Raw genomic sequence first — 26,419 nt, forward strand, 5'->3', positions numbered from 1 at the left:
GTAAATAAAATGGCTCCGGAGAGGGGCAGCTTTCTGTGCACAATTCCCGATTATGTATTCCCATTTGCAGCTATTACAAATGAAATCGGCATCCAGAGCACCTGCAGTAAATAATATCACTTTAGCCCATTTCAGTGAATAAGCGATCTTAAGAACGAGCAGACTCAGGACTCCAGACCACCCAGGGAGTGAGTGCATTAGCTGGAAGCTCAGGAAAGGTCTCCATTGTCTCAGGGAATGTGATTGGCGGGAGACCACGGGTAAAACTGGAACACAGGGCGTAAAGCCATCTTGCTTATAATCCTCCTGGCTAATGTACAGTTTCTGAAAAATAAAATTGAAGACCTGAGAGCAAGATTACAGTACCAGGAGGATATCAGAGTTTGTTGTGTTCTCTGTTTTACAGAGACGTGGCTCACCCCCAGAACTACAGCTTGAGGGCTTCACCATCTATCACATGGACAAGATGGCAGTATTAGGTAAAGGTGGAAGTGGTGACATGTGCTTCATGATTAACTCATCGTGGTACACAGACGTAGTGGCTCTGTCTCAGTTGTGCTCCTCAGGCAGACAAGTGTTGTCCACACAAAATAATCTGCAGATGCTGGGGTCAAAGCAACACTCACAACACGCTGGAGGAGCTCAGCAGGTCGGGCAGCATCAGTGGAGAAGATCGGTTGACGTTTTGGAACCTTCGTCAGGACTGAAGAGGGAAGGGGCAGAGGCCCTATAAAGAAGGTGGGGGGAGGGTGGGAAAGAGCAGGCTGGTAGGTACCAGGTGAAAAACCAGTAAGGGGAAAGATAAAGGGGTGGGGGAGGGGAGGCAGGGAGGGGTTAGGCAGGAAAGGTGAAGAAAGAATAGGGGAAAACACAACGGGTAGTAGAAGAAGGCGGGACCATGAGGGAGGTGATAGGCAGCTGGGGGAGGGGGCAGAGTGACAAAGGGATGGGGGAAGGGAGGGGGGGCGAATTACTGGAAGTTGGAGAATTCTATGTTCATACCAAGGGGCTGGAGACGACCTAGACAGTATATGAGGTGTGCTCCTCCAACCTGAGTTTAGCCTCATCATGGCAGTAGAGGAGGCCATGTATGGACATATCTGAATGGGAGTGGGAAGCAGAGTTGAAGTGGGTGGCTACTGGGAGATCCTGTCTGTTTGGCGGACGGAGCGGAGGTGCTTGGTGAAATGGTCCCGCAATCAGCGTCGGGGTTTCACCGATGTAGAGGAGGCCGCACCGGGAGCACCAGATGCGATAGATGACCCCAACAGACTCACAAGTGAAGTGTTGCCTCACTTGGAAGGACTGTTTGGGGCCCTGAATGGTGGCAAGAGAGGAGGTGTAGGGACAAGTATAGCACTTGCGCTTACAGGGATAAGTGCCAGGTGGGAGATCCGTGGGGAGGGACGTGTGGACCAGGGAGTCGCGGAGGGACCGATCCCTGTGGAAAGTGGAGAGGGGTGGAGAGGGAAAGATGTGCTTAGTGGTGGGTTCCTTTTGAAGGTGGCGGAAGTTGCGGAGGATAATGTGCTGGATCCGGAGGCTGGTGGGGTGGTAGGTGAGGACAAGGGGAACTCTGTCCTTGTTGTGGTGGCGGGAGGATGGGGTGAGAGCCGAAGTGCGGGAAATGGAGGAGATGCGGGTGAGGGCATCTTTGATGACAGCAGAAGGGAAACCACGGGCCTTAAAGAAAGAGGACATTTGAGATGTCCTGGAACGGAAAACCTCATCCTCGGAGCAGATGCGGCGGAGATGGAGGAATTGGGAATAGGGAATGGCATTTTTGCATGTGGCAGGGTGGGAAGAGGTATAGTTGAAGTAGTATGAGAGTCAGTGGGCTTGTAGAAGATGTCAGTGGACAGTCTGTCTCCAGAGATGGAGACCGAGAGATCGAGAAAGGGGAGAGAAGTGTCTGAGATAGACCAAGTGAATTTGAGGGCTGGGTGGAAGTTAGAAGTAAAATCGATAAAATTGACGAGCTCAGCATGGGTGCAGGAAGCAGCACCAATGTAGTTGTCAATGTACCGAAGGAAAAGTTGGGGGAAGCAGTACCAGAATAGGTTTGGAGCACAGACTGTTCCACATAACCAAACGAAGAGGCAGGCGTAGCTACACCCTTAGTCTGAAGAAAGTGGGAAGAGCCAAAAGAGAAGTAATTGAGTGTGAGAACCAGTTCCGCCAACCGGAGGAGGGTAGTGGTGGTGGGGAACTGGTGAGGTTTATTATCCAGAAACTAGCAGAGGGCTTTGAGGCCTTCTTGATGGGGAATAGAGGTGTATAGGGATTGGACATCCATAGTGAAAATGAAGCGGTTGGGACCAGGGAACTGGAAGTTATTGAAGAGGTGGAGGGCATGGGATGTATCCTGGATGTAAGTGGGGAGGGACTGGACTATGGGTGACAAAATGGAGTCCAGGTAGGCAGATACAGGTTCGGTGGGACAGAAGCAGGCAGAAACTATGGTTCTACCAGGACAGTCAGGCTTGTGGATCTTTGGGAGGAGGTAAAACCAAATGGTACGGGGTGTGGGAATTATGAATTTAGTGACTGAGAATGGAAGGTCTCCGGAGTTGATAAGGGTGGTGATGGTACTGGAGACAATGGTTTGATGTTTTTTGGTGGGGTCCTGTTCCAGGGTTAAGTAAGAGGTGGTGTCAGAGAGCTGCCATTTGGCCTCAGTGAGGTAGAGGTCCTCCGCCACTCGGTTTTACCTCCTCCCCAAGAACCACAAGACTGACTGTCCCGGTAGACCCATAGTTTCTGCCTGCTGCTGTCCCACCAAACTTGTATCTGCCTACCTGGACTCCATTTTGTCACCCATAGTTCAGTCCCTCCCCATCTACATTCGTGATACATCCCATGCCCTCCACCTCTTCAATAACTTCCAGTTCCCCGGTCCCAACCGCTTCATTTTCACTTTGAATGTCCAATCCTTATACACCTCCATTCCCCATCAAGAAGACCTCAAAGCCCTCCGCTACTTTCTGGATAATAGACCTCACCAGTTCCCCACCACCACTACCCTCCTCCGGTTGGCGGAACTGGTTCTCACACTCAATAACTTCTCTTTTGGCTCTTCCCACTTTCTTCAGACTAAGGGTGTAGCTATGGGAACTCGCATGGGCCCTAGCTATGCCTGCCTCTTCACTGGTTATGTGGAACAGTCTGTGCTCCAAACCTATTCTGATACTGCTCCCCAACTTTTCCTTCGGTAGATTGACGACTACATTGGTGCTGCTTCCTGCACCCATGCTGAGCTCGTCAATTTCATCGACTTTACTTCTAACTTCCACCCAGCCCTCAAATTCACTTGGTCTGCCTTGGACACTTCTCTCCCCTTTCTCGATCTCTCGGTCTCCATCTCTGGAGAAAGACTGTCCACTGACATCTTCTACAAGCCCACTGACTCTCATAACTACCTCAACTATACCTCTTCCCACCCCACCACATGCAAAAATGCCATTCCCTATTCCTAGTTCCCCAGTCTCCGCCGCTTCTGCTCCGAGGACAAGGTTTGAAGAGCAACACCTCATATACCGTCTAGGTAGCCTCCAGCCCCTTGGTATGAACATAGAATTCTCCAACTTCCAGTAATTCCCTCCCCCTCCCTTCCCCTATCCCTATGTCACTCTGCCCCCTCCCCCAGCTGCCTATCACCTCCCTCATGGTCCCGCCTCCTTCTACTACCCATTGAGTTTTCCTCTATTCCCTCTTCACCTTTCCTGCCTCCACTCCCCCGCCCCTTTATCTTTCCCCTTACTGGTTTTTCACCTGGAACCTACCAGCCTTCTCCTTCCCCCACCTTCTTTATAGAGCCTCTGCCCCTTCCCTCTTCAGAACTGACGAAGGGTTCTGGCCCGAAATGTCGACCGATCTTTTCCACGGATGCTGCCCGACCTGCTGAATTCCTCCAGCGTGTTGTAAGTGTTGTCCACTCTATCTGCTGAAGGAGTCCTCCACTGTCATTCTGATAACAGTGCACATTCCACTCCAAACAAATGTAAATCTGGTACTGGAGAAGCTGAACCCTGTGATAAACAGTCACAAACAGAACATCCTGATGCCTTCCCAATCATTATGGGGGACATTAGGCCAGTTTGAAGAAGCCTCTGACAATCTACCACCAACATGTCACCTGTAGGACCAGAGGAGCCAACACATTTGATGTTACTCCACCATGAGGAATGCTTACAATGCTATCCCATGCCCGCACTTTGGCAAATCCAATCATCTGGCTGTACTTTTACTCCCAGCATATAGGCAGAGGCTGAAGACTGTGAAGGTATGTCAAGGGAGGCAGAGAAACAGGATTACTCTGAATTGGTGGATTAGATAGAGTTCATCTTAGGATGTGGATGGATACACCACAGTTGCCACTGATTTCATCTAGGTTTGTGTGGATGAGTTTACATGCTTTTGAGTTTACAGCTTTACAGCAGACCCAGTCTCATTGGTTCTGCACCGTGCTTTGGAGTATCTAGACAAATGGAAGACGGAACGTCATGCTACTGTTTATTGATTACAGTTCAGCAATCTCAGTGCTAATACTCTTTCCCTTAGTACTCCAAGTTTTAAAATCTGTGTATCGTACCCTAACAGACCAGAGCAAGTTCCTTATTCAGTACACGTACAGTGTCTTGAAAAAGTGTTCAGCCCCCACAACTATTTTCACATTTTTACTGTCTTATTTTCTAAATTTTGAATATATTGAAGTAGGATTTTTTGAGCTAATCTACATTGGGCATCATGTCATATCAAAAGCAAAATTCCAAAACCTGTCTATGATGTACTAAAAATTTTTTTAAAAATTGTGAAGATGAAAAAGTAATCATGGCCTTTGTAATTATTACACTAACTTTCCTCAGGTATAATACTGTATATTACCCTACCAACTCACCCAGTTTGTTGATATAGAAAATTGGAAGATCACCTGTTTTCAATGAATTCAAAAGAAAAAATACACCCTCTCTCTGTATGGTCCAATGATATGGTAGATTTTCAACAGACCAAACCAAAGTGAAGACATAGAGCATTCAAGGTAAGTCAGGGAAATGATAACAAAAAAGCACAAATCTGGAGAACAGTACAACACCATCTCAAAGATACTGACCATACTTTGGAGTTCAATGCCAACCATCATGAAAAAATGGAAAAAATGTGAAACCACAGTCACACTGCCTAAGTCAGGCTGCCCCTCTAAATTTAGTTGCTGGAGAAGAATGGCATTTTTAAGAGAGGCTACTGTGAGACTGACAGTCACTTTGAGTGAGCTGCAGAAGTCAGTGGCTGTAGCTGGAGATGAAGTTCATGGCTCCACCATTTCTAATGACTTGCACAAAAATGGTATTTATGGAATTGTTGCAAGGAATAGTTGGCTAAATAAAGAGGATATCCTTGCCCATAAAAGATATTGTAGAGTGTCATGTAGAAGATACCGTAAAGCTGTGGAAGAAGGTCTTGCGGTCTGATGAGATTAAAGAGGAACTTTTTGGCCTCAACTCTAAATGGAACATCTGGCATTAATCTAATACTATGCATCAACCAGGTAACGTCATCCCTACTGCAAAGTACAGTGAAGATAACATCATGCTGTGGGGACACTTTTCAGTAGCAGGGACCGGAAATCTGGTTAGGATTGATGGGAAGATGCTAAATACAGAGAGATACTGAAAAAAACCTGCTAGCTTCTGCCAGAAAGCTTAATCTGGGAAGAAAGTTAATCTTTCAGCAGGACAACAACCTAAAGCACACTGTCAAACCAACCATGAAGTGGCTTCAAAAGAAGAAAATTGATGTCCTTGAGTGGCCCAGTCAGAGTCCTGACCTTAACCCGATTGAGCAGCTCTGGCAAGGCCTCAAGATTGCTGTCCACTGCCACATCCCAGTTCACCAACTAACACAGTCTGAGCAACTTAGCAAGAAGGGATGGGCAAATTTGGCTGCATTGCATTGTGCAAAAAGACTATTGGCCATAATTGCTGTGAGAGGTATTTTAGTTGAACTGAGTAAAGGGGGATAAATAATTTTGAACTGGCGATAATTTAATATTTGAAGTTTTAGTTTTTCATGCTTTACAATTTTCCCTGATTTTTGGGCTCTACTGTGAAAAAAGGAGCTTATGATTAACAAATAAAAATTCTCAGCTAATTTGATCAAAATCCCTGGTTGTAATTCTCATTTATGTGAACAAATGGTTGGGGGCTGAATACTTTTGCAGGGCACTGTAAATGTAAATGGCGCATAATGTTGATTCTTGATCTTTGATCCTTGAATTTAGAAAGGAGAGAGAGAGAGGAAAGAAAAGATTGGAAGTGGAATTAAAACACAAAATGCATCCTCATTGTTTAAAATTATGCAAATCATGGTTTTCTGATTGTGATGTAGTGTTTGACAAGGGGAAACAGCTATATGATGAAACTAATCAACAAGCTCCAAAACCTGGGCCTCTGTGTTTCCCTCTGTAACTGGATCCTTGACTTCCTCATTGGGAGACTGCAGTCTGTGTGGACTGGTAATAACACCTCCTTGCTGACAATCAACACAGATACACCACAAAGATGTGTGCTTAGCCCACTGCTGTGATCTCTCTACACTCATGTCCGCTTGGCTAAGCACAGCTCAGGCAACGTGTATAAATTCACCAATGATGGTACTGTTGGCAGAATCTCAGATAGTTACATTGAGGCATACAGGCGTGAGACAGCTCAGCTGATTGAGTGGCTTTGCAGCAAAAACCTCACACTCGAAGTCAGCCGGACCAAAGAATTGATTGTGAACTTCAGGAAAGGAAAGTCGGGAGGACACTTTTGAGTCCTCATTGAAGGTGTCAACTGTGGAAAAGGTGAGCAGTTTCAAGTTCCTGGGCATCAACATCTCAGAGGATCTATCCTGGGTTCAACACATTTAAGCATCATGAAGAATGCTTGCCAATGGCTGTACTTCATCAAGAGTTTGATATATCAGCAAAGACTCTTACAGATTTCTATTGATGTATGATGGAGAGCATTTTGACTGGTTTCATCACTGCCTGGTATAGAGGTTCCAATGCACAAGATCACAGCAGGCTGTGGAGAGCTAGAGACTCAACCAGATCCGTCACAAGGAAACCTAGCCCATCATCAAGGGCATTTTCAAGAACAGGTGACTTAAGAACGCTTCATCCATCTCTAAGAACTCTCACCATCTGGGACATGCCCTCTTCTTGCTACTACCATCAGGAAGGAGGTACAGGAGCCTGAAGACTCACGCTCAATGTGTCAGGGCCTTGTGCTTTGGTCCTTAGTAGGGTCACCCATGCCAAACAGGTCAAAGGGTAGAGGCCAGACTAAGAGTGGTCCACCGGTCCTCCAGGTTCAGGGGTTCATCTCAGGGCTAACAACCCTGACTGGTCAAAAAATGATAGTTATGGAAACAGCAGTGAAGAATCCTTCCATACAGCCAGAGACAGAGGACCTTCATTGCCAGGGGCATAATGGGCAGCAAGTACTGTACTGTTGCCACAAAACAACTAAACTTACATCATATGTCGGTGATAATAAATATGATGCTGAATCTGAAAAAGCCTGATAAACATAAATCTGTAAATCTTACAATAGTGGTAAGAAATATAATGGAAGCAGTTCTGAGGGATAGGATGTATGCTCATTTGGAAAGGTAGGGACCAATTACAGAGAGCACAAGATGGCTTTGTCAAGGATGGATCCTGTCTGGCCACTTCACTTGAATTGTTTGGAGAGCTAAGCATATTGATGAAGCAGAGAACTAGATGTTAATGGCTTTATTAAAGTCTATGTAAATCATGTCCCCATATGGGAGAATGGTTCGAAAGGTTAGAGATCATAGGATCCAGGGCAGTTTGTCAAACTAGGTACAAAACTAGCTTGGCAATAGGAAACAGTGGCTGACGGTATAGTGTTCTTTTACGATTCAATGCCTGTGACTGGTCATGTTTCACAAAGATCGGTGCAGGCTCCCTTGTTCTTTGTAAATACATAAATGACTTAGATGTGGGTACGGAAGGCAAGACCAGTAAATCTGCAGGTGACACAAAGATTGGCAAAGTTGTTCATAGTATAGACTAGACAACCGGCTGACCCGTTGGGGCACCCTCTGAGAGAAAGGTAGTGCAGTCTGATGTGACCAGAATGAACATTAAATTTCCCTGAATGCTATTGCTATCGCTTTGCTTTGGAAATTAAAGAAGAAAAACTCAGTTTATTGAAGAAGAAAGACCTGTAACAAGACAAATATAGCTCCTCCTCGTTTAATGAAGGACACTTTTAATGACAACATTTCTGGTTGATCTGCCACCCTTCAAGAATACTCTAATGTTTTCATTTCTTTTTCCCCGGCTTATAACCACATACAGCTGACCATGCGGGAATACCGGTTGCTCCAGATAAATCAACACACTCTCCATGGTTTGGCCTTGCGCCTTATGTATAGTCATAACAAAGCATGACGGTATCCGGAACTGGCTCCGCTGACGAGGAATATCTTCCCCTTCCAATAAACTGAGAGTAATTCTTGGGATCATAACAATGTCATTTTTGAACGCACCAATGTTTATCTTTGCTACGATGAGATTGTCGTGCAGTTCTTCCACCATCATTCGTGTTCCATTGCAAAGCCTTGGTGGATCCAAGTTCTTCACTGAAATGATGGGAGATCCCCTCTTCAATTCCAGTTTATGTGGTGGCAATCCAGAGAGTTCGACCGAATCAAGGAATTCTGTTGAAAAATTAGTGGTGTTAGCTCCTTCACTTACGGCATTGAAGGAACAGTATTCTTTCATGATTCCAGGGAAGCGTATAATGCATGCGAAGTTTATTTTTTGCATCATTTCACTGAGAAGAACCAAGATAGAATTCCTCGAGAACAGTTCTGCAGGATTGTCGAATGTCGGGTAGATGAAATCAATGCATTCTCCCATAATTTTTGCTGGCAGAATCATATCTTCAGGTAATTCAATTTCATCGTTTTCATTTTTCTCAATCTTGTCTTCTCCAACATCCAGTAGGAACTCAGAATATCATCCTTCTCCCTCACTCATCTGTATGTTTCTCTTCAATTGAAACTTGATGAAGCTTCTCCATAAGTAGGATTTTTCTAAGCATGAATTCTCCACATCAGCATCATTTCCTCGTTTCACAACTGCCAGCAGCTGATGGAAATCGCTACAGCAAATGGTTAAAATACCCCCGAAGGCCTCAGTCTTGCCGCATACATCACGAAGAGTCCAGTCCATGGCTTCAAAGCTCTCCCTCCTAATCATGGGGCACTCATCCCAGACAATAAACCTTGCATTTTGGAGTAAATTTGCAGTATTGGTGTTTTTATCAATGTTACAAAGGGCATCTTCCTTGACTTTGAGGGGTATCTTGAATCTTGAATGCACTGTCCTACCACCAGGCATCATTGTTGCTGCAATACTGGATGATGCTACAGCAATAGCAACACCCCCATTTCCCCTAACTTTAGCAAGGATCAAGTTGATGATAAATATCTTGCCCGTTCCTCCTGGGGCATACTCTGGTCATCGTACCAACATCTGCAGAAAAGTTACAGCGTGCGAGTCGTGCATTTTGCCTTGCTCTTTCACTATCGAGGTATTGTGTTGAAAGCGGGCATTGTCATCTTCAGCAACTCTCGCAATAATTACTCTTTGCCAGATATTCTCGAGTCGATCTTTCCTTTTCTCCTCTGTCTCTTCCTCTGTCCTCCTGCTGTGCCTGTTTTTGTCATTCTGGAGATGCGCAGTCCTTTCATCCCCCACCTCTTCATCTCTTCTGCCGTTTGTTCTTTGTCTCTTATCCTGGAGACGTGCATTTCTCAGCTTCTTTGTCTCTTTCTCTCTCCTCCTTCTATGCCAGTATTTGTCATTCTGGAGACACGCAGCCCTTTCATCCTTCGTCTCTTCATCTCTTCTGCCATTTGTTCTTTGTCTCTTATACCGGAGACATGCACTTCTCAGCTCCTTTGTCTCTTTCTCTCTCTTCCTTTTATGCCAGTTGTTGTCATTCTGGAGATGCACAGCTCTTTCATCCTTTGTCTCTTCATCTCTTCTACCATTTGTTCTTTCTCTCTGATCCTGGAGTCGTGTGGCCCTGCCCTGATCCGATTCTTGTTCTCTCCACTTTCTGTGCCTATTGTTGTCATTTTGGAGACGTGCATGTCTCTCCTCCTCTGTCTCTTCTTGTCTCATCTTTTTTGTCCTGATTCTTTGATCCTAGAGTCGTGCGGCCCTGGCCTCATCCGATTCTTTTTCTCTCCCTCTCCTTGCTGCTTCCCGACAACGTTTGGGGTAATCTCTTGACCATAATGTCCCCCTTCTCTTTCCACGCGGCATAATTAGTCTGACCATATTTTTTTTACCTTAATGTTGGATAGAAGATTTGAAGCAGTAACACCAAGGCCTCCAGGATACTGATTTCTCTTGATGATGTGGTATAGTCACCACTGTCCTTTACTGCAGCAAAGGGTTTGGTGGGTGTTTCGAAGTACTTCATTACGATAAGATTTAATTATCTCTTATTGATGGGTCGCAGATTGATCTGTCCCAATCTTGCACATGCTGATGGTGGTTAGCAGAATGTGACTGCCTGAAATACAGCTGCCCTGCCCTTTTGCTGCAGTTGGTGTCTCTGCTCTGAGCATCGTGAGGTGCTGCTGAGGCTGGCTGTGCGCATGAGTCGTGGTGTCCCATCGTGGTTTCCATGAAAGCTGGAATCGGGTATGGAAGGCGGGGCCTGTTGACGAGTGAGAAATTTTGTATGAATATAACCCTGATCTTTCCGTGCATTCTGTAAATTAATGCATTTTAAGTCCATTTAGTCAAAAAAAGTGCTTCTTTAATGCACCATTTAGGCTAATTTGAGGGCACAAACAGACAAACGGACAAACAGATAAACAGAATGTGAATTTTAGTAACATATAGGGAGATAGGTAGTAGTCTTAGGCTGCAGAGAGATATTTCTGTGTTGGTGCAATGGGTTAAAAAAGCAGCGGATGATACTTAATCCAAGTAAATGTGAGGAAATATGTTTTGGGAACACTAATGAGTCCTGGTCATAAACATGATGGTATTGAGGAGCAGAAGAACATTGGAGTTCAAATCCACAGAGCCTTGAAGGTGACATCACAAATAGATAAAGTGGGTGGAAGTCATATGGGACACTGGCTTTCACTGGGCATTCAGTACAGACATAGAGAGGTTTTGCTCCAACTTTATAGTACCTTGCTCAGATTTTGTGTGCATTTCCAGGCACCATGAAGAGGGTGCATAGGAGATTCACCTGGATGTTGCTTGGGATGGAACAGTTCCTTTATGAGGAGAGACCAGAGAAACTAGGTCTCTTCTCCCTGGAATGGTGATGGTTAAGAGGGGGAAAGATCAAGGAAACTAAAATTATGAGGGGTAGATTGAGGAAACATTTTGCATATAAGAAATAGATAAAGTCAGATGACATAAAGGGGAAGAGATTTAGAGGGTAATTGAGGGGTACCTTCTTCAGCTGGAGACCTAGAACACACAGCCTGAGAGAGTGATCGAAGCTAAGGTTGCTGACAAAGTCTAAGAAGTATCTGGATGAGCACTCAGATGGCTTGGACACAGAGGTTTCGGAGCAGATAATGGGATATGGGGTTAATGTGGAAGAGTGCTCACTGTTCACAATGGAATAGATGGCCCAAATGACCTGTTTCCCTACTCTGCAAGGGCCGAAGAGTCTTACTCCAGCTTTTGTTTCTTTAATTATATATTACTTTACTCAGTGAAAGGTGCTAAATAAACAGCAAGTTGCTTTATACCAATACAACTAGAAATTTGAGCAACTGAAAGGGGCCTATTAAGTCATATTATTGTGTTCTCTTAAAAGAAGCACCTTCAGGTCTGTAAGGTTCCATCAATTTCAATATAATTTAGGTGCAGAAAATATTAGAGCCTGACTTCTGGTTTCCAATTTTAATTTTACTCCTTTACTTAAGTCAAATTTAGAAAACAAAAATTGGTCCTCAAAGTGATTAAGTACACATATAAGAGGCAGTAATAACATATACAAGAGAATTTTGCTGGTTAATATGATTCCTTATATATAAATTTCCCTTTCAGTGTAAGTCAAATGAAAGGTAGCTTTGTTGAGCCCTGATAGATTTTGTATATTTCAATGAGATCATCTGTCACTCTTTGAACTTATTTATAGGCCAAGCCTGCACACTAAATGACACATGCCTTTACCTGCCAGCCTGCAGTTATTTCCCATTTCCCGATTATATTTATATTATTACCAAAAACCTCTTTTACTGCAATTTTTCCTTGGCTTTATTGTATTTCTCTTCATCAATGTGACCCAACCTAACAGTGAGATTTCACTTTAAACTCAGAAAAAAATAATCAAATTCCCATTAGAACCTTTTACCACCGATCAGTTCTATTAAGTAAATAAGGCTTGGTGATGAGATTAATCTATCATCCCTTTTAAAAATAACAAAAAACAAAGTTTAAAACTGTGGAGCCAGGTACCAGTTCTATGGAACACTACATGACTTGTCTGAATGAATTTGTTTTGTTCATTAGCACACAATGTTGATAATCCTACTTAGTATGTAACAGATCTTCTAAAGAATTTAAGTTTTGCATCAGCAAACTCATTAGATCAAAATTTCTAGGAATTTAAATCAAAATCCATTAATCTGAATAAAATTAGTAATTTATTCCTCAAAATTATTCGAGCATAAAATACTAAAATATAATACATTTTGTTGAGGTCATCAATGAAACTATCGATCCCATATTAATTTTTTTTTTGGAACTGGCATCCTGCTACTTTCCAAGATAGTTTTCCTCATGCTTATGGCTTCAGTCCAAACTTCCGCAACTTCTGTAGCCTTTGGACGTAACTTGCTTCTGCATCAACCAATGACATTCTCTCTTTGCATCTCACTAGCAGATGAATTACAAGATTATACCAGTTGAATTTACTTGTGTGAGACCAAATCTGGTTCTGGCATTAGCCTTCACAAACCAAGTAGGGTTTTATTTTGAGTTTGCTGTGACGATAATGAGAACTAGCCAAGTGTATGTACTGGTCGTGTTGACTGTATTGAAGCAGCACATTTTTAAAACAATACTGCCTTCAAAAAGGATATAGCTCTTGTCAGAGGACCTCACAGCCTAGAAGGGAAACACCAATGCCCTTGAATGGAAAATCTACCAAAAGTAGTGGATGCAGCCCAGTTCATCCCGGGTAAAACAGTCCCAACCATTCAGCACATCTACTTGAAACGCTGTGGCAGGAAAGCAGCACCCAGGACAAGCTCTCTTCTCGCTGCTACCATCAGGAAGAAGGTACAAGAGCCTCAGGACTCACATCACTAGGTTTTAGGAACAGTTACTACCCCACAAACAAAGAGGCTAGTTCTTGAACCAAAGAGGAGAACTTCACTCAACTTCACTTGCCTCACCATTGAAATGTTCCCACAGCCAATGGAATCACTTTCAAGGACTCTTCATCTCATGTTCTCAATATTTATTGCTTATTTATTATTGTTTATTCTTTCTGCATTTGCACAGTTTGTTGTCTTCTACACTCTGGTTGAACACCCTTGTTGGGCAGTCTTTCACAGACTCTGTTAAAGTTATTATTCTGTAGATTTGTTGAGTATGCCCACAAGAAAATGAATCTCAGGTTTGCATACGGTGAGGTATATGTATTTTGATAATAAAATGTATTTGAACTTCAAACTTTAATGGCAGGTGCAGGTGCAGGAGGAGGAGAAGATGGCGGCGCGACGGCAGCGTGCGCGGCCTCTCCAGTGAATGATATCTGTAATCTGTCAAGTAGGGGACTGTGCACAATTCTGATTTGATGGAGACGGACGTGAGAGTATGGAGGAGCATCTGGAATACTTCTGAAATGCCTGCTTCGCTGCCGCTGCTACTGTGTGGTAACTGGAATCTCCAGAGCAGAATGCCCCGAATCCTTGGCTTTGCTCATTTCAGCGGCCGGGGCTAGATCGAAGGTGCTCAGCAGAGGATGGCGCTCGGGAGGCTGTATTGGAGAGGCTGGTCAGAGGCTCGAAGTTTTCAGACGGACGGACTCAGTGTCGGCTGTGGTCGGCTGCTTCCAAGGCATCGGCAAGTTGAGAGTGCCTGGAGGTTTATGGCAGGGAGTTTCTCCCTTTTGCCGCCTGCTATCAGGGACTTGGGAGTTGATCGACTTGGGGACTTTGAGACTATTTTTACTGTGCCCATGGTTTGTTCTTCATCAAATTATGGTATTGCTTTGCACTGCTGTAACTATATGTTATAATTATGTGGTTCAGTCAGTGTTAGTCTTTGGTTTGTCCTGTTTTCTGTGATATCACTCTGGAGGAACATTGTATCATTTCTTGATGCATGTATGCATTTCTAAATGACAATAAAAGAGGACTGGGTGTTCTCATAATCTAAGTTCTTCAAATGCCTGTTCCTCGTGAAACAAGAGTACAAGCATTGACCCTGGAGTTTACTGTGACAGGATTGCTTGGCTAACCAAATAGTCATACAATATGCTTTCCCTGGGTTCAGCCCCAACTGGTTATTTTCCATGAATGATCTTAAGGAGTTGGCCTGTGCTAGTTTACCTTATCCCCTTGAATTGACTGAATTTCAACATGAAGATAACTTGTCCTCTGGCAATGTCAGTTTTTGGAAGGAGGAAAGATTTGACGGAGGGAAAGTAGTGATTGATATAACAGTCCTTGGACCGGGAAGAAGTTGCCTCATGATGCACCTGTGTAAAATATTTTCCTAACAGTAAAAGCTGTGTTAATGTAAGTGTTGGCGCATGGCCAAGTGGTTAAGGCGTATGTCTAGTGATCTGAAGGTCGCTAGTTCGAGCCTTGGCTGAGGCAGCGTGTGTGTCCTTGAGCAAGGCAATTTGACAGTGGTGCCAAGCTGTATGGGTCCTAATGCCCTTCCCTTGGACAACATCGGTGGCGTGGAGAGGGGAGACTTGCAGCATGGGCAACTGTCGGTCTTCCATACAACCTTGCCCAGGCCTGCGCCCTGGAAACCTTCCAAGATGCAAATCCATGGTCTCTCGAGACTAACAGATGCCTACTTATTTTTTTAATGTAAGTGATACGAGGAAGAATAGGTAATTCTGCTCCTTGTACCTGCATTGCCACTTCGTAAGATCATAACAGATCTTTTAACTCAGCAACACCTTTAACCTCTAAACTCTTATCTCTTGATTCTCTTGATATCAACATACAGTATCTATTGCTGATTGGTTTCTTAGGTTGAGAATTCCACAGGCCCACTACCTTCTGGATGAAGACATCTTATCTCACCACTGCCCGCAAGGCCAACCCCTTATTTTGAGACCCCGACTCTTGTTTCCAGATACCTCTGGAACCAAAGTAGAATCATCCACTTTGTCAAGCCCTGAATGTATTAATTGAAATTGCATCTCTTTTTTCTAAATTTGGGATTTTGAATTTAGAATCAGTTTTAAATTAGAGATCTGTTTTTTTTTCCTTGTATAATAAATTTACATTTCTAAGCACATCTGCAGTGAGCTCTCTTCGTTTTTATTGTTAAAGTACTTTTGTTGCGCTCTGAAGACTTCCTCTTGTCAGAGATCACAATTTCCCCATGCAGTATCAGAGAGACGGGAATTAAGATATTCCAGTCTCTGACCATGACAGAACCATTGAAAAATCAGAAGATACTGACAAGACAGAATCATTAAGGCATTTAGTGAAAGATCAGGCATTTCAAATATCACTAACAATTTTCCTGTCCCCATGATGGGTCTGCATCAAGAGATGTGGAGGATATTTCACTTCCTTACCTCAAGTCTATTCGAACACATCTCTTGCTGATACCAACTAGGCCTAGCGGAGGAATCAAACCCACTCTTCATTATCTGACAAATTGATCAAAGTTACTGAATACCGACTCCAGTGAGCATCCCCATTTCTCATCATTTGATGGTGCAGCCTTATCAACAAGAGACCAAAAACTCTTCACTCTTATGCAGTTGAAGGTGAGCATTCAGGTGATGGAAGGGGGAATTTTAAAAAGTCATTGGATCATATAACACTGAACAAATCTGTATGCGCGTTGAGTCCTCACTGACCATTGAGGACCCATTTACACAAATTAATTTTGTTCTTCCTACATTCCTCTCAGCTTGCCCTAGATTCAAGTATACACTAGTATCAACATTTACTGGCAATTTCACCATTCTGCACCACTGTCCCACTTACTATCTTTCCCTCATGTTTTTCAACCTTCTCTTAAATGTATATCAACTCTTCATTCCCACCAGTGCTGAGTTCAATGTTCTCATGATTCTTTAGGTAGAGAAGCTTCTATGTTCGGCTAATATATGACCTGTTGATAAATGAACATTTTTTTTGGTTAATGTTGAAGAAAACATGCAGTTTTTTCCAACTGTACCCAACAGAAGGATTTTTTGTTACAAAGTAGGAATAGCAATGGTTATCTCTTGTGCTATTTAATGCCCCATGTGAAGTGTTCAGTCTGTTTTATAGGAAGTTTAAACCTCTCAGGTTATTAATGACTATTTTTCCATATATCCCATTTGAAAGTTAGTTTGTCATCGAGCGATGGAGTTAATAGTTAAGATTGCAGGCCCTTGACCCCTTGTGTCTATGCTGACCGTTAAGTACACATTTCTATTAATACTGCTAACCAGCACTTGGTCTGTAGCATGCTATGCCTTTACATATTGGATTGAGAAGGTCCAGAGCCAGTGCTTCCGTATTTCATAGGCAGGTAAAAAGCCATTTTAAATTTGGACTTAAGATCTTACTTGATCTAGATAGTGAAGATACCCATGTTAGTTTGATCAACAGCTTAACTCCCATTGCTATAATTCCAAGTAAGCTTGATGCATCACAGCTTGGTTTGCAACTGCTCTGTCTCTGACCGCAAGAAACTGCGAAGAGTAGTGAACACAACTGAGCACATTGTGAAAAGCAGCCTTCCCTCCATGAACCCTGTACACACTTCCTGTTGCCTCATCCTGTCCCATTGTGCAGAAAATACAAAAGCCTGAATGTAGGTACTACCAGGGTCAAGGACAGGTTCTAATCTGCTGTTGTAAAATTTAATGAATGGTTCCTTACTATGATAAGATAGAGCGACTTCACAACCTTACCATATCGTCTACCAGCAATGCAATTTCTCTGTGGCTGTAACGTTTTACTCTGCATGCTGTTATTGTTTTACTGTGCACTCCATCAATGCACCTTCATAATGAATTGATCTGTATGAATGGCATGTAAGACAAGTTCTTCATTGTGACGATAATAAACTAATTTAGTGACTTACCTACTTGTCCAGTTTGCACCCACATTTTTCTCCAAATGGACGACTATCAAGGGTATACGATAATGAAAAGACTCCAGGGAACTTACTTTTGCCATTCGTCAGCCACTTTAGTGGTGTCAAAGAATTTTTTGCTAACCCTTGTATAGGTTACCCTTGTTCTAATCCTGATGAAGGATCTTAGCCCAAAATGTCAACTGTTTACTCTTTTCCATAGTTGCTGCATGGCCTGTTTGAGGTCCTCCAGCATTCTGTGTGTATTGCTTGTGTAGGTTTAGAAGTTTTCTTGTCACCCCATCTTCTATGTTAAATGAAGAACTTGCTTAATCAGTATTAAGAATTTCATCTGAAACCAAGTGAATGAAACCCAGATTTTGTTAGATTAATGTCTAAAATTCTTGTTTCAGTTCTTGTCTCAAATATGTAGAATAGGAACAATTTCCTTCTCTGCTGTAGTGCAGTGTGCCAACAGAATAGAAAATGCTCAGGAACAATGACTATATGCTTAGAGATGTCGTTATTTATTCAGTTGTTTACTGATATACAATGTGGAGTTGGCCCATCCAGCCTTTCGAGCTGCGCCACCTAGCAACCGCCCATTTAACACTAACCTAATCACGGGACAATTTACAATGACCAATTAACCTACCGCTAGTATGTCTTTGGACTGTGGGACGAAACTGGAGCACCCAGAGGAAACTCACGTGGTCATGGGTAGAACATACAACTCCTTACAGGCAGCAGTGGGAATTGAGCTCTGGTTAGTGGTACTGTAAAGTGTTGTGCTAACCACCATGTTACTGTGCTGCACTTTGTAGGAATTTTTTTCTTTTACCTTGCAACAGAGAATAAATTGTGTGTGGGAATGAAGGGAAAATATAGGTGTCCCAAATCATCAAAGGGTTCTTTTATTTCAGGAATATTTCAATTATCCAGTGTTTATTAAAAGTGCAATTATAAGATGTTACTCCCCATTTTGTAGCACTGCTGTTGGCTTTTTAAGAAGACACATTCTGAATTTCAAGCAATAAGAGATAAATTTACATATTTATAGGAGTGGGTGATTTTGGCAGATAGATTGTGAATGGACAGCTACAGAGAAAAATTTGAATTTCAGACATTTTGGCAGAATTCTCCAACCACAAGGTGGCAGACATGCTCCATGAGATTACAAAATGATACCAATGTAAACCAGCCTCTTTTGGCCAGCCTCTCCTTATAGCTCATCCAGGCATCATCCTGGTAAACCTCCTCTGAAGTCTTCATAACCTTCACATCCTCCCTGTAACGTGTGATCAGAACTGATTGCAATACTCCAGATATAGCTTAACCAGAGTTTTATAAAGCTGCAACATAATCTCCTGACTCTTGAACTTTGCCTCAACTAATAAAGCCCCTGATACGGATATTATCTTTGCTATGAATATAAAGGTGGTGCTCAAGAGTGGTGCAGGTGCTGCCTCACAACTCCAGTGACTTGCATTCATTCCTGACCTGTTTGTTGACTGTGTGAAGTTTACATGCACTTCCTGTGACTGTGGGTTTCCACTGGGTGCCCTGGGTTCCTCCTACATCCCAAAGCCATGCAGACTAATCAGTTAGCTAGTCATTGTAAATTGACCCTAGTGTAGGAGTAAGTGTAATGGTAGCTGTCGAATCTGGAGGAACTGATGTGAAAGCAGGAAGAATAAAAGAGGATTAGTGTAAAGACGGAATCTTCATGATCAGCATTGATCCAGTGGGCCAAAGGACTTGTGAATCTTTATATTGGTGATTTGTCTATAAATAAAGTTCTCCAAGTAAATCACATAAAGGAAATGTGTGGAAGGATAATAAAAGGTTTTTTTTGGTGCAGACCTCATGAACTCTATGAGAGGTAAGTAAGAATCACAAAGTAATTAAAGTATAAGGTGTATTTTTCTCAAGTCTGAATTAATTTTTGCATATCAGTGATCCTATTCATTGATTTAATTACTGTAATTAGAGGATTATGCCGAATATTTTCTTCATATTGGGCAATCACAGTGTAATTCATTTTATATTTCTGGTGGCATTAATACCTTTGTGTGAGGGAAGATATTGAAATCGACATGTAACGTGAATCCTAGATAGCTTGAAAATAGACAGAGGAATTTGTGCCAGAAGAATTAGAATAAAATCTTTCTATAATGATGAAGGATATCATATATGTAAGTATTAAATGGTTTGTTTTTGAATTTAGAAGTAAATAAAACACAAATATCCTGCTCAGCAGTAAAAAATGGTTCCATTATTTGCGCTGGAAATATCTTTTTCAAGGGTTAAAGTGTTAGGTTTAGTTAACTTGTTTGGGGATCAAATATTCACTTGTACTCATCTGGAGTTGCCTGATCCTTCCAGTCGCAGAAGCCAAGTAGACTCAGAATAAGTTAATATTTGTGTGGGAGGCTGTTTGAGATTAGCAGGTGCAGTAGGAGTACCTGCTGAGAAAATAGACATCACCATCTCACCCTGCCTGAGAGTTGCCAATGAAGCCAATGCACTTTGCAATGTTTAAGGTGCCTCGGTAGCCACAGGAGTTTCCAGCCAGGGCTTCAAACATTAACAACTTACTAGTGACCTGGTAAGGCATGTGGCCAAGTGGTTAAGGTGTTCGTCTAGTGATTTCAAGGTCGCTAGTTCGAGCTTCAGCTGTGGCAGCGTGTTTGTGCCCTTGAGCAAGGCACTTAATCACACGTTGCTGTAGTCTGTGCGAGGAGTGGCACCCCACACAGACTTCTAATCTGCGCCTTGTAAGGCATGAAGATGCCCGACGCGGGCCTCTCATGGTATGAGTCGACATTCCCTCCCCCAGTGACCTAATCTCCTTTTACCTCATACCGCTTGAGATCCCACTAATACCACTAACAACTTTCTTCCCCAACCACAAAACTTGGAGATGCTGGACCACTCAGCAGGTTCAGCCACATCTGTGGGAAGAGAAACAGTGTGAATGGGAAAAATGAACAACATACTGTGGTTATCTTAAAGCAATTGTCCACTTTAGAGATGTGCTCAAGATTTGTTTTTGACACATCGAAGGCCAAACAGCTGGTTTAAAGTTACCAAGCAGATGGTGGGGAAGAATGCATGGGATGAAGGGAATATCCAGGCCCTAAAGAATTCTCTCAGGTCACTGTGCCCCTGGCACTCCATTGCAGAAAGTAACCCAGTACTGAAGTGGTCAAAATTGGCAGAGGTGGAGGAAGAAGAAATTAATGCGAAGATGCATGAATCATGAGAATAGTTGGGAGACGTTATGTCAGTTCTCTGATCAGTTTGTTGTATTTATGAAAATAGAAAAACAAGAACTGGAGTAGGCTATCACAAGCCGAATTGACTCAGTCTCTCTTCATACAACATTCCAATATCCCAGGTGAACTTTCATTGTACTCCCTGTATGGCAAGTATATTCTTTCTTACTAAGGAGACTAAAACTGCACACAGTATCCTAGTTGTGGTCTCACCAAGGTTCCTTGTTCTTGTCCTAGTTGGTGCACAGTGAGGGGATATGTCACCGTCATATACTGTGCACATAACATATTAAAGACCCTGAATCCAAAACTCAGAACCAAGTAAATTTTTTCAGCTTTAGGAGATCAGAAATGTCCCATTGGTAAACAGCTTTGACAGGACTATTGTCACACATCGGTATTTTATTTATGTAATTTATAAGTACTGAAAAATAACACATTATCAAAATTTTTGTGAACACTCTGATGGGATGGTGTGCTTTAAATTGTTCATGCTGTGCTCCAGAGATAGATTCTGACCAAGATCCTACTGTTCCCATTTTAGCCTGTTTCTTGAAACCATAATGGGTGCTTTTTAGTCATCCTGCAAGGTGTCAGCTCAGCCACAACCTTTATGCCCAAACCTATCCTACACTCAACCTCACTCCTTTCCTTAAACCTGCCCTCCTTATATTTGAAATCTTCTTTAACCTTCCTGCCTGATAGTCATCGTCTGATTCAGACATATCGCTCTCACTTTGCCTGCCATGATGGATGTATCTTTGCCTAACACCGGTTTAAACCTGTTCAAACCACACACTACCCCTTTGATCAATTTCAAGTCATAGAGTCATGGAGAGATACAGCACAAATATATGATCTTTGACCTTGGCCCAACAAGCCTATACTGACAATCAAGCCAATTCTACCTTACACATCCTGTTCAGATACTACCCCACCCCAATCTTCTACCATTCATCTGTGCATTAGGATCAATTATATTGAAGAATTAATATATGAACTTGCTTCAGCCTTAAGTCAACTCCAGAAGCTTGCTTAGACTATAGACTTGCAAACATTTTAATGAAATTTTAGTCAATTGAGAGCCTCAAGTTGCACTGTTTATTATGATTGTAGTGTTGTTAACAAGAAGTAACAGTAGTACTTAACACATTTAAAAATGAACATAAACTTCTAGTAAGTGCTTTGAAGATTGCAGCATTCAGATGACAGATACATAGGTGTCAGTCACTTAACTTGGAGCCCTTGATTAGAATGCAGCTTTGTAATCCATTCTGCTCTGTGGGTACACTTCCATAAAGAGATATTTGTGCTATCATCATAAATTATTAATCTTACCTGACTTTCAAGGCGTGCAAGTTGTTTCAATGATATTGGGATCCTGCTGAAAGTGCAGTATAAAGACATAGCCAGGCTTGTCCTGGACTTGTACCAAATGTGACCTTTGGTCAGTTTATCTATCATTGCTAAAGATTGAAACTGAAATGTGGTAACTTCTAAGAGCAACTGGCAATGCAAGTTGAAACAACGCTGTTTGATGGAGTAATGATATTTGCTAGTTATAGATTATAGCTCACGGGATGGAACTACCATTTAACCAACCTTGAAAATCAGGTTATTTTGTACATACTGGTTTTGCTTAAGAGCTGCTTAAGATTTTCTTTTTAACCTACTGTATTATTAACCTGTTTTTAACCAGATTTTTTAAAACAGTTATCTACTTAGACCTTAAATGTGGTTGAGTTAATTAAATTGTGCTTAGTGCAGAGTTCAACTACGTCTGAGCTTCAATATTTTCCTGTTATACTCATGAGAAGTTTTACCTATTTTCTATAAATGCTCCTGTGCACAACAAACATTTAGACTGCAGAACTAGTTTGCATTAATCACCTTTAGTGCATTTTTAACATGGCTCTCTCTCTCCTACAGATGGGTGAACACAATATACGTAACTATATATCATACCCTGATGGTGACATCAGGTTTTCCACACAGCTAGGTTAAAGTCAGCATTGCCAAATTTGTGTTGTAGTGTTCCAAACTGTCTATTAATTACGTACGGAGAGCTAGGCCTTTAATAGCATTTAACACATATATCCACAACCCTTCCTCATTACAGTACTGTTGGAGGTTGATTACTAGAGAAATGGAGAACATTTTTAAGGTTTACTGAGGACATTGTGGATAAATATTAGTCTATATTTATCTTTTGATAAGACCTTTACTTGTTAGACGCACTCCGCCCTGTTCCTCTAGGAGGGGGAACAAGGTCATAGAGAGAACAATCCTCAGAAAGACAGAAGGGGCTGTGGCAGGAAAATCCCCTACGGCCAGGAGCCTATCTGTCCAGAGGAGAGTTCATTTGTCAGGAGCAATGTTTGGGATCACCCACTTCAATGAGGAGATGTTGATCTAGATTTTTACATGCAGTATGCCAATTGCTGTGTAATTTTTGACTCTGGGTCTTCCCAGGCGCGTGATAGTTAAACCCTTTACCTTACCCGGATGACAGGAACACTGAAGACACTTGGCTTTATGCAGTCCTTCTCCGGCAACTGCAGTGTGGCTCCAGGAAACACTCATTCACCAGTGGAGAGGGCTACAGATCTAGTTGAGACATTCTGGATCTACTGATCCTGGTTTCAGGCCACCCCTTGCACCATGAGTGGTAGAAATCTGGAATGGCTGGCTGATGGGTAAAGGAACAAGAGGAATGGCAAGGTAAGGGCATAAGTCAAAGTGGACAGCAGTCTTTTGTTCCATAAGAACCCACAATATCACCCCACAACAGTGCCCTAGAGGCCTGGGAAATCTGCCAATGGAGATTGCTGGAGTCCAGTGATAACCCTAGAGCTCCAACAGGATCCAGTGTAATTGACCATGGTCTGACCACACAGTATATGTCACCTCTGTATTGCAACTGAGGCTGAGGAAAGCAACTGCATGAAGAATGCATCAACAGTTATGTCTGCCTGGCAAAATCCATGCAACGTGCTGTGCAAATTGGGAGCTGGGTTTCCTAGTGCTCCGAGGCATTTTTAGACAGGTTTCATCCAGGCCAATATCCTCATTGTATGTGCCATCAATGACCTTCAGTACCCTATCAGCGCTGGGAACTTTGGCCTGGGCAAGGATGCTGACATTGGGCTGGTGGATTTTAAGGAATTTGCAAAGACCATCACTGCAGGTGTCTCTCCAATGCCTTGCGGTAGCCCATGCCTCAGAAGGATAAGGACAGAAAGAATCCACTATTTAGATATTTATATACATTTGTTTCAGTAAATGATATTTAAAATGGAAAAAATTTTGTTCCATCATCAAATTCCTTCTGTGTAACATTTCTCATGTGCTAGTTTTAGCTTTGCAATGCTCGTGCTGTTGCAATGTTAATGAGTTTTGGGGAGGAACAGTGGTGCAGTGGTTAGCATAATGCTTTACATCACCAGTGACACGGGTTCAATTCCCATGGCTGTCTGTAAGGAATTTGTACATTCTCCTGTAACAGCACAGGCTTCTTCTGGGTGCTCTGATTTCCTTCCACTGACCAAAGACCTACCAACTGGTAGGTTAACTGGTCATTGTAAATTGTCCTGTGGTTAAGCGAGGGTTAAATCGGAGGTTGCTGGGCAGCATGGCTCGTTGGACCAGAAGGGCCTTTTCCATGCTGTATCACAATATATAAATAAAAAGGGCATTTGAAAAATAAAGGTATCGTTAAAGTAACAGTAATGCAGAAATAATGCAGCAGGCTATGGCATAATTGTACTGAACAAAAGAAACTGAAGAACCAGGGCACGGAAATTGCAAATTTGGTTCCTCTGCATGTGGAGGATTAAAAGTATCAAGAACTTCTCACTGGCAACTTAAAACTGCAATGAATGCCTCATGCCATTGAAACACATCAGGGGTAAGATACAGTGTTTGCATAAGCCAGAATCGTCTTATGAGTGGTGTTTCCTAGGGGACGAATTTGGCTTTTGACATCTGTGCAAAATGAGTGTTGGTGAATCAGCCCTTTGTTGTACATCCCTATTGACTTTCTTTCTTGTTCAAGATTGATTTTACCTTTAGATTTGTTTTTTATGTCTCATGTTTTATTACTTTTCTTTTTAATATCTTAATGTATGCATTAAAATAGCAAACAAAGTTATTCAAAGCATGCATAAAAATCAAATAAGGTTTTCAGATCAAAGAAGGCAACTCAATTCAAAAGAAGGTAAACATTCAAAGCAATATAGGCTATGCACCTGTAGATATTTCTGATACTTTAGTAAGTGCACATTCTTCGGTTTGTATTTTACTGTAACTGGGTCAGTTGTGCTTTATCTGGTACCACCCTTGCCTCTAACCCAGGAGGTTGTATTACTACATCGGAGAGGATGTACAGGAGTCTGAAGACCCACTCTCAGTCTTCAGAAACAGCTTCTACCTCTCCGTCATCGGATTTCCGACCAGAAAGTGAACCAAGGGAACTACTTCTCCTTTGGCACCACCTACTTAATTAATTTTTTTTTAAACATACAGTATTTCTTTTTTGTGTGTGCAACACAACAGATTTCATGACACACAGTATGTCAGTGATATTAAACCTGATTCTGATTCTGATTCCAGAGCCCTGTGCAGGAAAACCCAGGCCAATGTCCCACTGCCGGACTGCAGCACAGCTGCGCGGTCTTTTCAGATGAAATGGTAAAACAAACTCCCTGCCTGCTCTTCGAAGGGAAATCAAGAGATTCCTTAGTGTTGTTTAAGAAACAGTTCTGGCTCAGTTCTCTGACCAATACTTATCCCTCAATCAATGTCACTTAAAGGTATCTGCTAATTATCACATGGTGTTTGTGGGAGCTTGTTATGCACACACTTGTTGCTGTGTTTCCTACACCGAAGCAGTGACTACGTCTCAACAGTTTTTCATTGGCTGTAAAGCACACCACGATGACATGAAAGTATTACAGACATGCAAGTCTTCCTATCTCAATGTTTGTCTATTGTTCTCTCTGACAGAAAGAAATAATGCTTTATAACGTTCGTTCTGTTTCCGTAAGCAGATACTGTAATATTAGTCTGGTCCTGCATGTCTTGGGTCACAGTGGGGATGCAATATGCCTAGCTGGCTTTTGCCTTTTATAGTGGCTGGGCGGTTCAGTGGATCAGCTATTGAACAAATATCCATTGTTTCACTAATGACTGTGTGACAGTAACATTCCTTTCAGACAACTGATTAATTATAAAGTATATGGGGGAAGATCTATTACACCCTGATAGAAGCTCATCTCAAAGTTTTTTATTGTTTGCATCTCAAAATAAAAGCATCTGAAGGCTGGGTCCTAAGAGGCTTCAGTTCACCACAGCTACCTTACATTACTTTCTGTATCGTAAAATATCCACAATATGTGAATGAAAATGAAATGTGGTCTTTGTCTGCTAAGGTGCAAATATCATCAGGCCTTAATTTACAGTAAAAATAGTGCACAGCTATTCAGGTACTGCACAGACTCTGTGGCCAAATGCTTTTAGTTCTTTGTAAGTCAGAAGCTGCGGCTGTGACCTGCTCCGAATGTCCTGGGCTTCGTGTCCATGGACTCATTTTTGTTCTGAGTGCAATGTACTTACATTTATTCTTTGCACAATTTGTTTTTTCTCTCTCTCTCTGCATATTGGGTGTTTAATGGTCTTTTTTTTAATGGATTCTTTTGAAAAACTTCTTCGTTTCTGTGGCTGCCTGTAAGGAGACGAATCTCAAGGTTGTGTAATGAATACATAGTTTGATAATAAATGTACTTTGAATTTTATAAGTCTTATCTTA

The sequence above is a fragment of the Mobula birostris genome, chromosome 9 (assembly GCF_030028105.1).
Source record: "Mobula birostris isolate sMobBir1 chromosome 9, sMobBir1.hap1, whole genome shotgun sequence".
In the NCBI taxonomy this organism is placed as follows: Eukaryota; Metazoa; Chordata; class Chondrichthyes; order Myliobatiformes; family Myliobatidae; genus Mobula; species Mobula birostris.